Raw genomic sequence first — 14447 nt, forward strand, 5'->3', positions numbered from 1 at the left:
GGGCAATTTTGGCAACTCTATGCTTTGAGAAGCCAGAGGAGGTTTATAAAGTTTTACCTTTGGCATTACGCTTGCCTCAGAGATTTACGAGTGTAGGCCCCATGTATGTTCAGCATCTGGCCTTGTATCAAGCTCTGGAATATACGGACCTTGATCCTGGGGAAAATGAAGATAGAATCTCCTGGTTCAACATGGTGATTGAAAATGTGTTGGCTTGTATAAATGTGAACAGATAAAGGGGCGGGGGGGGACAAGGGTGGTTTGACTTGTGTTGTCCAACAATGAAAAGCCATTGGAGAAGGGTATCCAAACAACACAGGCAAGGGTCCCTTAACATCTTAAAAGAGAAAGCAAAGTGCTTGACCAATCAGTACAGGCAGCTACTTGGAGCAAAAAACAGTATTTTTCTTTTTACAAACACTGAAACAAAATGATCAAGGTGATTCAGTCAGAGGATCAAGCATCATCTAGTAATATATCTGCTGCAATAATCAGGACAAATAGTGATTTGTGAGCCAGGGTTTATGCACACTTGCTTTGATGGGTAGCTAAAACAAGGGTCTATGCCCCCCGTGGAAAGGCTCAGTGGTCAAGCCCATTTAAAAAAAAAAAAAGGCAATGGGAAACGAACCGCGATCATGATGATGATCGCGGTTTGTTACTGGAGGAAGGCTACACCCTGTGGAAACTATTCTGAAACACACCGCAAGGAAAACTGATCTTTGGAAGTGATGTACTGTAATCAGGAACCTATAACACATTCAAATGTTTGTGTATTTTAAGCCCTAAAGAAGCAAATGTTTTTTGCGAAACACGTGTTGGCTTGGCTGTATTTCCTTGTTTCTGTTAAAGAAGATTTGTATCAAGTTGATGATTGGAAATAATGATGATGAATTTTATCGAATGTTGTGCATACAGAATAAACAACATGAATAATAAAATGTCAAATGGACAACTTCAGTTGTAATTTGCATCTTTCTCAGTACATGATCTAATTTGTGTAATCTATCAATCACATTTTATATAGAAGTGGAAAAGCAGGACCAGTAGAGAGGATAGGAGGGAGTTTTAATTGAATGAATGATGAAGATGCGTTATATGGACACCACTATCTCAGTGTTGATGATCCAAATAGCACTTTATGTGTACAAGAGTAGGGATGGATCAATGATTTATATTTTTGATAGGAAGGAGCATGGTGACTTTTACTGCTGAATCTCCATGCTATTGCCACACACACTGCCTACAGAAGCGACAAATTCCTTCGGCCTCTTGATCAATCCCACAGATAGGTACAGCGACTTTACAGAGGGTCAAGGGAGATTGCCCCAATAAAGCACAAATGGTTGGAGGGTGTATGTGCATTCCTAAAAACATCATAAAAGTCAGATGCCACATGAGTTGGAAAAACATAACCAATCAGGACCTAGCACATGTAGTGATCACGCGCTCTCCATGCCAGACATCTGGACATGTTATCCACTGGCTGCATCGTGTCCACGCGAGGTAGAGTCCCACCTGTGGCAACCATTAGACAATAAAATTAGGTCTCCAAAGGCAGCAACCAACATTCCTCACCATACATGGTACACCGGAAACTTTTATAACCTATGAGGTTTTGAATATAAGAAGGATACCTACCAACTGTAAATTGAGACAGTCTTCAGACCTTGTGCCTGTAACTGTTCTCCTTCAACTAAAACAAACTTCCTGTTTTTCCAAACGCTTCTTACATTTTGTTTAAAGGGTTTCAAAGAAGTATAGGTTAGGGAGGCTGTTTGAGATGAACAAATGACTTACTTTTGTTAATGGTCTTTCCAGTGGATACTCTATTTAACTGCAGATTCCCATAACTGTGGACTATCCCCAGACTCCATCCTGGATCCGGAAACTTTTCAGTATAGCCCCTGTACCTGCAGTAGGTGGCATTATGCAGCTCTGTGTCGACTCAACTCAGACCCGGAAGGGATGGCTGAAAACATATATAGGCACCACACAAGCACGCTGATGTCAGTTTTTTTCTGTATATCGCTCGCACGCTTAAACACTAAGTTGAAAAATAAAATTGTTCGTACAAAGTCCAGTCGTATACATTGGGATCTATGTAGATCAACAATGAGTCCATTCCATAAAATGGTGAGGTGGGAGGGCAGTGAGAAGTCTGTGTTCGGATGGAGTAGCCACCAAAAAGTGGGTAACCAAATATACGTAACTTGTTCCTTTGATAGATATTTTTAAATGTAGATTGCTCACCTGTGAAATAGGAACCAAAGCAGTACCTCCCCCGGTGATGGGTCTCTGGAATGCCTCACACCAAAATGGCCAAAGTACCTTTCCTGTTATACTTGGCTGTCAAGGCAGAAGTGCTCTGTAAATGTTTGCTCTGATGCCCACATAGTAGATTGACAACTATCAAGGACAGGCACTCTGCATGCCACCTCAGTGGTTGCAGCCTTGGCTCTTGTGGAGTGAGCCTTCAGGGGGCTGCTTCTTATCCAACACGTAGCAGATCTTGATGAAGGAACAACTACCTGGTTATGGTCCTCTTCTGCACTGGATGCATTTCATTACCCCAGACAATCTCACACAGAGCTGATCATCCACTGGGTCATTGGCGAGATCAATGTAAAATATCAGTGCTTTTTTGGGGGGTCCAAACAATGGAGTCTCTCTCTTTCGAAAGGTGAAGTGGGACAAAGAACGTTGGAGTGTAATGGACTGTTGGACGTTGTGGCAGTGGGTCAGGGACAGACTGAACACGGATACGTTGCAAACGAGGTTTTATTGAAATATATCACTTTTTCAATCTACTAGTGAGTCTTTCTCTGGGCCACACGGCGGGATCCGTGGCTCCTGTTGGGGTTGGGGTCTCCGAACCCTCCTTGTATCGTGGTCTCTCGTTCTTGGGCCGTCGGGGTCGGGGATACGTTTCTCAGCGGGAAGGTCCGGACCCCCAAAAGATAAAGAAAAGACAAGGACAACGGTCAGGGTACCCTTCGGTATGATTTCCACCTGAGACCGGGATCAGGGAGTGAGGAAACACCCTAAACTGTGCACTCGTACCCCAAACTGCAAACACTGCTCTTTGTGCCGGTGAGTCTTTCACAACCAGGGAGAGGGATGTAGGGGATTATATACAAGGCGTCAGATACAGCGGCTAAGTATGCGGGCTCTACCCTCTTTTTATCCAACCCGCTACCCGCTCCCGTACCTGTCCTAGCCACGCTCCTCCCCTGGGAACGTGGCTGGGCGCTGCGCGGGATCCTGGACCTCCTGGTCGGCTGCAGACCGTCTCTCCGATTCTTCCACCGGCCTCCTCGCTCTCGTCCCGGGTACTCCGCTCTTCTCCTCCGCTGGTCACTCCTCCTCGACTCCGCTCCTCTCCTCCGCTGGCCACTCCTCCCCGACTCCGCTCCTCTCCTCCGCTGGTCACTCCTCCTTGATTCCGCTCTGCTCCGCTCTCCAGTCCTCCGATACTCCAGTCTCTACCTCCGCTCCTCCAGGATACGCCGTCCGTCCGCTGTCTCGTTTCTCCTCCTTTTCTTGTTCCGGGTTCCTCTGCGTCATACATGGGTGTGTCCATGTACACGTCACTATCCCACTTAAAGGGCTCATCTCCTCCTGTCAATCGTCCCGTATCCGTCGGCGGGGGAAACTCCTCGTTTTGCTGTGGGAGAACAAGAGGAGGTGAGAACGGTATGGGGGTCCACCATTCCATGCTTTCCTGTTGTTCTGCGGTACCCTCTCCGTTACACTCCTCCCCCCTTGGATGCTCACGTTCGGGGAGCGGAAAGGCCCGAGACAGGAAGTCCGCATTATTGTTCTCCTTTCCCTTTCGGTGCTGTACCTCAAAGGTGAAGGGTTGGAGGGACAAAAACCATCTAAGTACTCGGGGATTCAGGCTTTTGTTTTTGGCCATCCACTTTAGGGGGGCATGGTCAGTGTATAGAGTAAAGGGCTTGCCTTCCAGGTAATACCTAAGTTTTTCCACCGCCCATTTTATTGCTAGGCATTCCCTCTCTATGGTCGGGTACTTGCTCTCTCTAGGAAACAATTTCCTACTCACATACAGAATGGGATGCTTCTGTCCGTCCACACCCACTTGGGACAACACCGCCCCTATTCCCGTGTCCGAGGCGTCTGTGGCTACTAGGAAGGGTCTCGAAAAATCTGGCGACACTAGTACCGGGTGGGTCGTGATCACTGTTTTTAGGGTCTGAAATGCTTTTATAGCCTTGTCGGTGGGGTTTCTTAACGCACAGGAAGAACTCTCTTTTTTTAGAAGGTCGGTTAGGGGGGTGGCTACTTCTGCGAATTGAGGAATAAACCGCCTATAATACCCAATTAGCCCCAAAAAGCCTCTAAGCTGACGTTTGGTAGTGGGGAATGGCGTCTCGATTATGGCTCTGACCTTTTCCGTCTGGGGTGCAATAACTCCATTTCCCAGTATGTACCCCAGATATTTAGCCCTATAGAACGCGGCTTTCGATTTCTTCGCATTGATATGTAGGCCTGCTTGTCTGAGGGCGCTGAGGATGATGGCCAAATGTTTTAGATGATCCGACCACGTGGGGCTGTACACCACAATGTCATCAAGGTATGCTGAGCTAAAGGCGGAGTAGGGCTGTAAAATGGTGTTCATCAAACGTTGAAAAGTAGCCGGGGCTCCGTGTAACCCGAAGGGAAGCACGGTGAACTCGAACAGCCCTTGGTCTGTGGAGAAGGCCGTTTTCTTTCTGTCTGCCTCCTTTAGGGGTACTTGCCAGTAGCCCTTCGTTAGGTCGAGTGTGGTGATATAGCGGGCTTCTCCTATTTTTTCTATCAATTCATCCACCCTCGGAATCGGGTAGGCATCAAAGGTGGAGATTTCGTTCAAGGCTCGGAAGTCCATACAAAAGCGCGTTGACCCATCTGGCTTCGGTATCATCACGATCGGGGACGCCCATTCACTCGAGGAAGGTTGGATCACACCTAGTCGTAACATCTCCTTGACTTCGTGGTTTATCGCCTCTCTTCTTGCAGCCGGGATCCGATAGGCCTTTTGTCGGACTATTTTTCCGGGCACCGTCTGGATCCCGTGTTCCACTAGCTGGGTCCGGCCGGGTAAGTCCGAAAAGGACAGGGCGAAGGGTGTCATGATCTCGCGTAATTCTTGTCGTTGTGCTGCCGTGAGCTCTGGGTTAACCACTAAGTCACCCAAGGTGGACTGTGTGGGGTCCCCGGTGGGAATCATCAAGTGGCCTGCTTTAGGCACAGGTCCCAGCCACTTTTTAAGAAAATTAATATGGTAGCTTTGTACCTTGGTTGGCGACATCTGCAGTTTATAAGTCGTGTTCCCTATCGTTTCCTTTACTCGATAGGGACCTTGCCATTCACTTTTGAATTTGCTAGCGGAGGAGGGAAGAAGGACCAGCGCCCAGTCCCCGGGCTGTAGTCTTCTTAGTTTCGTTCCCTTGTCGTAGTATCTCTTCTGTCTCGTCTGACTTCTTTCCAGGTTCGAATAGGCGAGATCCCGTAATTTGCCTATTTTGGACTTTAATTGAGTAGTGTACTCCAATAAAGTACAATGGTCTTGTCTGTCTTCGGATTCCCATGCGTTTTTCGTCATTTCGAGCAGGGACCTGGGTTGTCTCCCGTATAACAGTTCGAAGGCCGAATACCCCAGGCTACTCTGTGTTTGAGACCGTAGCACATATAACGCCAGGGGAAGCAGTCGGTCCCACTCTCGTCCTTCGACCGCCAGCATCTTCTTCAGCGTGCTTTTTAGGGTCGGTTGTACCTTTCAACCAGACCATCCGTCTGGGGGTGATATACCGACGTACGCAGGTGCTTGATGTCCAATGTGCGACAGACCTCTCTCATTAGTCTGGAAGTGAAAGGTGTTCCCTGGTCGGTTACCACCTCTTTGGGGAATCCGACGCGGGAGAATAGTTCGATTAGTTTTTCGGCCAGGTTCTTCGTAGTAGGGGTCTGGAGTGGAAAGGCTTCAACAAAACGGGTAGCGTAGTCGACTATCACTAGGGCGTGTAAATGTCCTTTGCGTGTGCGAGGCAGGGGCCCGATGAGGTCCATTCCTATCCTTTCAAATGGTACCCCTATAATGGGCATTGGCTGTAAAGGAGCAGGAGGGGGTATATAAGCATTTTTCTTTTGGCACGTCTCACATGTTTGGCAATACTTCTCAATATCCCGATATATTCCAGGCCAATAGAAACATCTCAATACACTATCCGTCGTTTTCTCCTTTCCTGCGTGCCCTGCGGTCAGGTGGGCATGCGAAAAAAACAGCACCTGTTCTCGGAAGGGTTGAGGGACTAACAACTGTAGAGGCCCTACGGACTTCCCTTCGCGGTATAGTAACCCGTTCTTTATTATGAACCTGGGGTATCCCTCCCCCCTTTGTGTCTGGTTTAGGTGGGCCTGTTCCCAAGCATTAAACAGTGTCCTGTCATTGTATTGGGTAAACCTGAAGCTACGGTCTATGACCCAGGGGTCTGGACAGACCAACGCAGGGGCGGGTGTCTTGCTGCTAGGGTGGCGCTCTCTTAATTCTTCCCTGAACAATGACAAGAACCCCGGGTTGTTCACCCCTAGAATCACCTCCTCAGGAAGCGTATCCACTACTCCTACTCTTGCTTGCTGAGTGGTTCTATTGAGGGGGGTGATCGGGACCAGGGCCAGCGGGTAGGGACGTACGTCCCCATGTATACATCAGATGTGCACCGTGCTGTGGGGGAGGTATTGTTGGGGTTGTACTAAGGATTTTCTTACAACCGATTGTCTACACCCGGAATCTAAGAGGGCCTTGACCCCAGCCCCGTTTATCCTTACATGCACGTAATAGGAGGCGCCCAGCTCTGCTGAATATAGAACTGTCTTAGGTAGATAACCAACTTCCATCGGTTCATCCGTTCTTTTCCTGGGGCACAGGCGGGCGATATGACCCCATTCGCCGCAGTCGTAGCATTGCGGTCCTCGCATCGGCGGTGGCTCCAGTCGGAATGGCTTGTTACGGACGGCTTCGGGCGGTATCTTGCCCCTCTTTTCGACCCTAACTGGAGGGGCCGCTTTGGTTGATTTCTCTTGTTCCCCAGCTCCGGCTCCATACCGTGGTTGCGCTCTCCCAAAGTGTATAGCCATGTCAATGGTTTGGGCGACTGACAGGTTCGGATGTTGTTTCAACCATCTCTGGGTCCCGTAGGGTACGGCTTCCATGAACTGTTCTAAATAGATGCATGACATTATTTCCTCCTTTGTGCTGCTGTCCGGCTTTAGCCACTTGTCTGCGGCCATTTTAAGGCGGAAATATAAAGTCTTGGGGTTTTCCCCTACTACCCCTCTCTCTTTTCTGAAACGGACGCGGTACGCCTCGGCATCGAGGCCTAGATGTTCCAGGATTACATCTTTGATGATTGCGTAGGGTGTGACCCCGGTAGGGTTGGCTACTTGGTAAGCGGCCTGGGCTTCGGCAGATAGCAGGGGGGCAAGGAAGAAGGGCCACTTCTCTTCGGGCCACCCACAGGCCCTGGCAGCCCTTTCGAAATTGGTCAGGAAGGCATCAGGGTCTTCTCCTGGTATGTACTTTTGCAGGGCGATGCCGGTAGGGTGCGAGGTGGGTCGTGCAGCCGGTACCGACGCCCCTGGTTCCGGGTCGGTCTTTTGCAGGGATTCCAGGTGGGCTTTCATGGTGTTTTGGAAGGATTTGCGGTCGGCTTGGGCGGAGGTCATTTGCCGTTCCACCGCCCACTCTAGCTTCTCTTGTCCCTGAATCAGATGTTGTATAAGGGCCTCCATCTCGTTGCAGACGGAGTCTGACGTTGATCCCACTTCTGACACCAGTTGTGGCAGTGGGTCAGGGACAGACTGAACACGGGTACGTTGCAAACGAGGTTTTATTGAAATATATCTCTTTTTCAATCTACTAGTGAATCTTTCTCTGGGCCACACGGCGGGATCCGTGGCTCCTGTTGGGGTTGGGATCTCCGAACCCTCCTTGTATCGTGGTCTCTCGTTCTTGGGCCGTCGGGGATATGTTTCTCAGCGGGAAGGTCCGGACCCCCAAAAGATAAAGAAAAGACAAGGACAACGGTCAGGGTACCCTTCGGTATGATTTCCACCTGAGACCGGGATCAGGGAGTGAGGAAACACCCTAAACTGTGCACTCGTACCCCAAACTGCAAACACTGCTCTTTGTGCCGGTGAGTCTTTCACAACCAGGGAGAGGGATGTAGGGGATTATATACAAGGCGTCAGATACAGCGGCTAAGTATGCGGGCTCTACCCTCTTTTTATCCAACCCGCTACCCGCTCCCGTACCTGTCCTAGCCACGCTCCTCCCCTGGGAACGTGGCTGGGCGCTGCGCGGGATCCTGGACCTCCTGGTCGGCTGCAGACCGTCTCTCCGATCCTTCCACCGTCCTCCTCGCTCTCGTCCCGGGTACTCCGCTCTTCTCCTCCGCTGGTCACTCCTCCTCGACTTCGCTCCTCTCCTCCGCTGGTCACTCCTCCCCGACTCCGCTCCTCTCCTCCGCTGGTCACTCCTCCTCGATTCCGCTCTGCTCCGCTCTCCAGTCCTCCGATACTCCAGTCTTTACCTCCGCTCCTCCAGGATACGCCGTCCGTCCGCTGTCTCGTTTCTCCTCCTTTTCTTGTTCCGGGTTCCTCTGCGTCATACATGGGTGTGTCCATGTACACGTCACTATCCCACTTACAGGGCTCGTCTCCTCCTGTCAATCGTCCCGTATCCGTCGGCGGGGGAAACTCCTCGTTTTGCTGTGGGAGAACAAGAGGAGGTGAGAACGGTATGGGGGTCCACCATTCCATGCTTTCCTGTTGTTCTGCGGTACCCTCTCCGTTACAGACGTGAAAGAGAATCACAAACTTAGGTAGAAAAGCTGCTCTAGTCCTCAGTACCAGTTTATCCTGAAAGAAGGTGGTTAAGGACAGCTCAACTGAAAGAGCTTGTAGTTTGCTCACACAACGAGCTGAGGCGGTAGTGATTAGAAAGACCGTTTTCAGGGTCAGGAGCCATTAGGAACATCTCTATAATGGCTCACATTGTGAATACATAAGAAAAGTAAGGACCACATTAAGGATTCACAGAAGCAACACAAAAGGCTTTGGTGTTAACATGTGGACCAAATTGTTAAAAAAATGCATCACAACAGGTGAACAGCTGGTCCAGTAAATGCAAAAAAGTTGAAAAGGGCAGACGGGCAACCCTTAACAATACGCACTACAATTTCTCGCTGGGTCAAACACAGAGCAAACAGTAACAATGTTTGGGCTGTAAAGGATTCTGGACTACCAGTGTCACAGAAAGCCACAAATTTGCCACATTGAGCAGGGTAAAAGGATTTTGCAGAATGTCGCCTGGCTAACAGGATGACATCCACTATTTCGGAAGGGAGTCAGAATGACGTCAATTGCCACCACAAACTCCATGCATGAAGGTGTAGATTCATCATCTTAGGTACAGGGCCCTGCCCTGCTGCTGTGACAGAAGATCTTTTCAAAGTGGCCGCATGATTGGAGGACAGATGCTCATGGCTGTAGTTCAAGGTACCACACTCTCCTGGCCCAATCTGGAGCCACTATGATGACAGTCGTTCCTTATCGTCTCTAAAACTCAAGGCAGGACAGGCAGCAGCAGGAAGGCAGACATGTGTCCAAGAGACCGTTTTCTTGATAACTCAAATTCACAAAAGCATTGACACCGGCAACAGATCCAGCCAGGATTCTTCTCATTGCTGGGAGATGCCTTGCATCACCTTCGGGCGCAGCTGCCATTCATGCTTGGTTGAATTTGTCTTCCCTAGCATTCAACAATTCCATCAGGTGGTGTTTGATCTGGAAAATGCCCAGACAATTCAGCTAGGTCCAGAGGTGCAGGGCCACTTGGCACACAGTCCAGGACCCCACCCCGCTTGTTTCAATATCAAATTGCGGAGGTGTTGGCCAAGAGTACCTGAATCGGCATATCCTAGATAGGCAGCAGGAAAGCTTACAGCACCAAGTGAATGGCCTGCAACTTCAAAACGTTCATGTGGAGATGGGTCTCCACCAGAGTCCTCTGATTTCCCCCTTTTCCAGATCCTCAACCTAGTAGCGATGCATCTGTCACAACTGTCATCTCTGAGTGGGCCAGCGAGAGGGGTCTGTTGGTGGTACAATTGCAATCGAGCAACCACCAATTGCGATCTTTTGCAGTCTCCTCCAAAAGCTGTATGGAATCAGATAGGTTTCCCTTAGTGCAGAGCCTTTAGATTCCACTGTAGAGCAGACACGTGCCATTAAGCATGGTTGATTTAAAAAATTGAAGAAAAATTAACAAACTTTATTGCATTTTGGTACTGATACAGATGTACACATGTTGCTAAAAGCAAACTAAGCATCATAATAATTAAATCGAATATTTTACAAACCTATTACATAAATAAATGTGACATTGGAGTACAACTCCAACATATCTATGATCATGAAAATACAGTTATCATATAATCTAAACCAATATGAACCACCCAATCCCTCTCGAAACTTGACATCATCCCTATAGTGTGTTGTACAAGTGGGTACAAGAGGCGCACTTTACTATGTCAGACTCCGAACATCTTGGGGATGCGGGTGTTGAATGGAAGTTAAGGGCTGATTAGATCAGGTTCCAAGGTGGGCTAATGCTGGCACTGTCACCTTTCAGCCCTCCTGTGGTAATATAAAATAAGTCCATTGAGGCCAAGGTGTAGATGAAGAAGATGATATTTATTGAAGATGAATTATAGATGGTAATAATCAAGTAATCAAGAGTCCTGTAGATTATTGATGCGAGCCCCACCAGGAGCAGCTCCCTTGCTGCTCAGCCCATACTCTCAACTGACACTCCCCAGGCATCCCAACACTCTGTGACCTCACCACTCATACCAACATTCTACAACATCCACACTGGCTGAGCAGCAAGGACCATGAACTAGGAAAGATGCGTTGCATTGAATATAAGATACAACACATCTTCCCCTTTATGAATAACAACAGAATGATACATCGAGATGTAAAAGTAATAATCATATCAATAACAATACATGAATACTAAATCAATAAATAGGCATATCAATAATATTGGTAACAATACAAGCAGAAGCTGCGAAACACCATAAAGGAAGCTAGAAAGGCACACAAAACATTAAATGAAGATATGCCATAAATCGTATGGAATGAAATGCTAAGGAAGGAACCCTATGAAGATAAAGGAGAAATAGTAAGATGAGTGACACAAAACGCAGTGATAAATGAGAAGACATCGTAGAGAAGAAGCAAATGAAAGTGACAGAAGACACACACCTCTTCCCTTTTTCAAGGCACCAGAACAATAAGTAGGACACACACATCTTCCCCTTTTTCAGGGCACAATGAAAAATAATGATAAAGGATGCAAAGTGCATACACCAAAAGAAACGAACCAAAGAAACAACGTTCAGAGTCACCATCACACCAGTTGGCCAGACAAGTATGAAGTTAAACTGAGAACAAAATATTAAAAGGTGGAAACAACAGTCAAAAAAGACAAGAGATACTCCCAACAATAAAACAAACAAGATCTCGAAAGGAGAAGGGTGAAAAGAAAACCTGCTAGGAGTACAGACAAAGGAAAATTTGAGCCAGACCTCAAATGTCAGAACAAAAGAAGAGTTTTGCACAACATTGAAAACTGATACATGACAAAACTCATTAGGTAATTTTCAGTGAAGATCCCAAGTAAAGGAAATTTTACAATCTAAACATATGAAGTAAAAATAACGTGCACTAAAAATATGTAAGTAACATATTCAGCAATGTAAGTGACAAGTCCACAAAAGTGTTAAGATGGCAAGTCACATAGCTAATAAGCTATAACATCATACACACTTCAATTCAGAATGAAGGAAACCCTTAAAACTTAAAATGTAAGGTGACAAAGTCACATAACCAATAGGCTATAACATCATACACACTTCAATTCAGAATGAAGGAAACCCTTAAAACTTAAAATGTAAGGTGACAAAGTCACATAACCAATAGGCTATAACATCATACCCACTTTAATTCAGATAAAGGATCCCTAAAAAACTTTCAAACAAAGCAACTATATGCTATGTAATGTAAAATAAACAGAAACGAATGTGACAATTAAAGTCACATGGTCACAAAACCATTAAAATTCAGATGTCTCTGTAAAGCTTGGAGGCAGAGTACATTAAAGAAAATAAAGCAAGAAATGTAGGTGACAATTAAATCATGTTGCATTGAAATTCATTAAAACAGAGAAAATTGGAATACAGGACTTGCATAAAATAATGTGAAAATACTGAAAACAGAAGGTGAATGTGAATTGTTTAAAAACACATTGACAAAGAAATGTCACCGCAAAATACCTTGAAAAACCAAGCAAATGCAAGTTAGCACTGTGGTTAACATAAAAATATTACACAAACCAAACTTTTTATGAAGTTAAATATGCTGATTTGATTCCATGTAGAATAATAGGCAAAGAAAAAGAAGGCACAGCGTGAAGTGCACTTGCTGTAAAAAGGAGAATCATCAGAACCGAGGTCTTCAAAGACAGGAAACAGCAAGTTGTTAAAGGGCTGTACGTAGGAAGAAGAGTGGCAGCAGAAAAGTAAACCGTACCTGCAGGAACGACGATAATTTATTAACAAACTTCAATGTCCTTTAATAACTCCATGCGTTGGCAGAAATGCTGAGGAAAGGACGCGACATCTTCAATTAAAACTTTACTGACAACGGCAATGACGTGGTTGGCATGGTTGGCAGAATAGGAAGACCTACAGCAGGTCGATATTAAATTGCTCCGGTGGTGCCAAACAAGATGGAGTCACGTAGCATTACGTAAGACAGGATGGCTCACGGCGGAAGTACTCGAAAGATTCATGAGTTGTTGCGGTGACGGTGAGAAGAACGTCACAGGTGAAAATGAAGAGGCATCGCAGGAGCAAGACCAAAGGTAAGCTGCGCGCGCTGTGAAAGGAAGCGCGCTCTCTTAAACAGCAAAAGACGGTTGAACTGCCACCACAGCATGCGCGCACTAAACGCAGCTCGAGCTCCATTAACACAGGCGGATTAATTGCTGATATTTACCCCAACAAACAATGTACAACAAGTGCCTCACCCGGCAACACGAAGCAGCAGAGCCCGTGTTCTCCACTTGTCCTCACTGGAAATGAGCGGTCATAAGATGTTTTCCCTACAGATCAACATCTACCCACGCCACAATGAAGATGCAAGCAAACACAAGTTAAACACCTCTCCATTAGATGGTAGCACGTAACCACTTGTTTCCGCCTGTAAAATGAATAAAATCAGACTTCCATCCGCTTCAGCTCGGCTCTTAGTTTCATAATTATTCCCCTGATCTGTAGAAACATGCAACACACTGCCCAGATCTCGATCTAATTTTCCCATTCTGTATCTCTTTCTCTGCTTTCAGCTGCCTTTCAGTGGTTCTGAACTCTTGGATGCAGATCAGAACAAACTGACCCAGTTGATATGTCTTGTCCTGGTACTGGCTTTCTTAACCCGTTCAGGATTCACTGTAAGTTGTAAGCGGACAGGCTCTGGCAGATGGTAGGTGAGGGAGGAACTGGCACACTTAAGCTGTATGCAGGCAGGAACTGGCACAGCAGGAGTTGAGGGCGACCGATGGAGTGGTCACTGGTGGGGCTCACAGGGTGCCAATATGCCTTTAAAGTGAAAATCATACCGTTAAAATTAAGTTCATGCCTTGTAGTTACTTCAGGAATTTTCAGATTTCAATAGTCCTTCAGGAGACACATGTAGGTTCTTCAAATCGTCGCCAAATGTGGTAATATAAAATAAGTCCATTGAGGCCGAGGTGTAGATGAAGGAGATGATATTTATTGAACATGGATTATAGATGGTAATAATCAAGTAATCAAGAGTCCTGTAGATTATGGTGCGAGCCCCACCAGGAGCAGCTCCCTTGCTGCTCAGCCCATACTCTCAACTGACACTCCCCAGGCATCCCAACACTCTGTGACCTCACCACTCATACCAACATTCTACAACATCCACACTGGCTGAGCAGCAAGGACCATGAACTAGGAAAGATGCGTTGCATTGAATATAAGATACAACACCTTCCATCTATGCCTTCCAAAACTTCACAGAATAAGTACAGCAGCAAATACTTAACTGTTTTTCTTGTTTAATGGTTATCACTGAATATGATGGGTTGGTCGTCTGAGCTGGTTCATTACAAATTTGAGAGAAGAATTGAGAGGTAAAGCCTCAAGCAACCAGCACCCAGGCAGACTACATGTTTCAGCAGTTTGGGTTAATACTTTTAACCTTTATTCACTAGCTTAAATCGAGTCCGGGGCAGAAGGGGTCAACTCGTTACAATTAGATGATTTGCTGGATATAATGCCGGGAATATG

The 14447-nt window shown here is 46.7% G+C and overlaps 1 protein-coding gene across 2 annotated transcripts in view; it reads right to left on the reverse strand.

The window, feature by feature from the left end:
- The window catches only part of TTC38 (tetratricopeptide repeat domain 38), a 508844-nt gene that overhangs the window by 76550 nt on the left and 417847 nt on the right, over positions 1-14447 (reverse strand). The gene's annotated exons all lie outside the window — the stretch shown is intronic.

This window comes from Triturus cristatus, chromosome 4_1 (assembly GCF_964204655.1).
Source record: "Triturus cristatus chromosome 4_1, aTriCri1.1, whole genome shotgun sequence".
Lineage (NCBI taxonomy): Eukaryota > Metazoa > Chordata > Amphibia > Caudata > Salamandridae > Triturus > Triturus cristatus.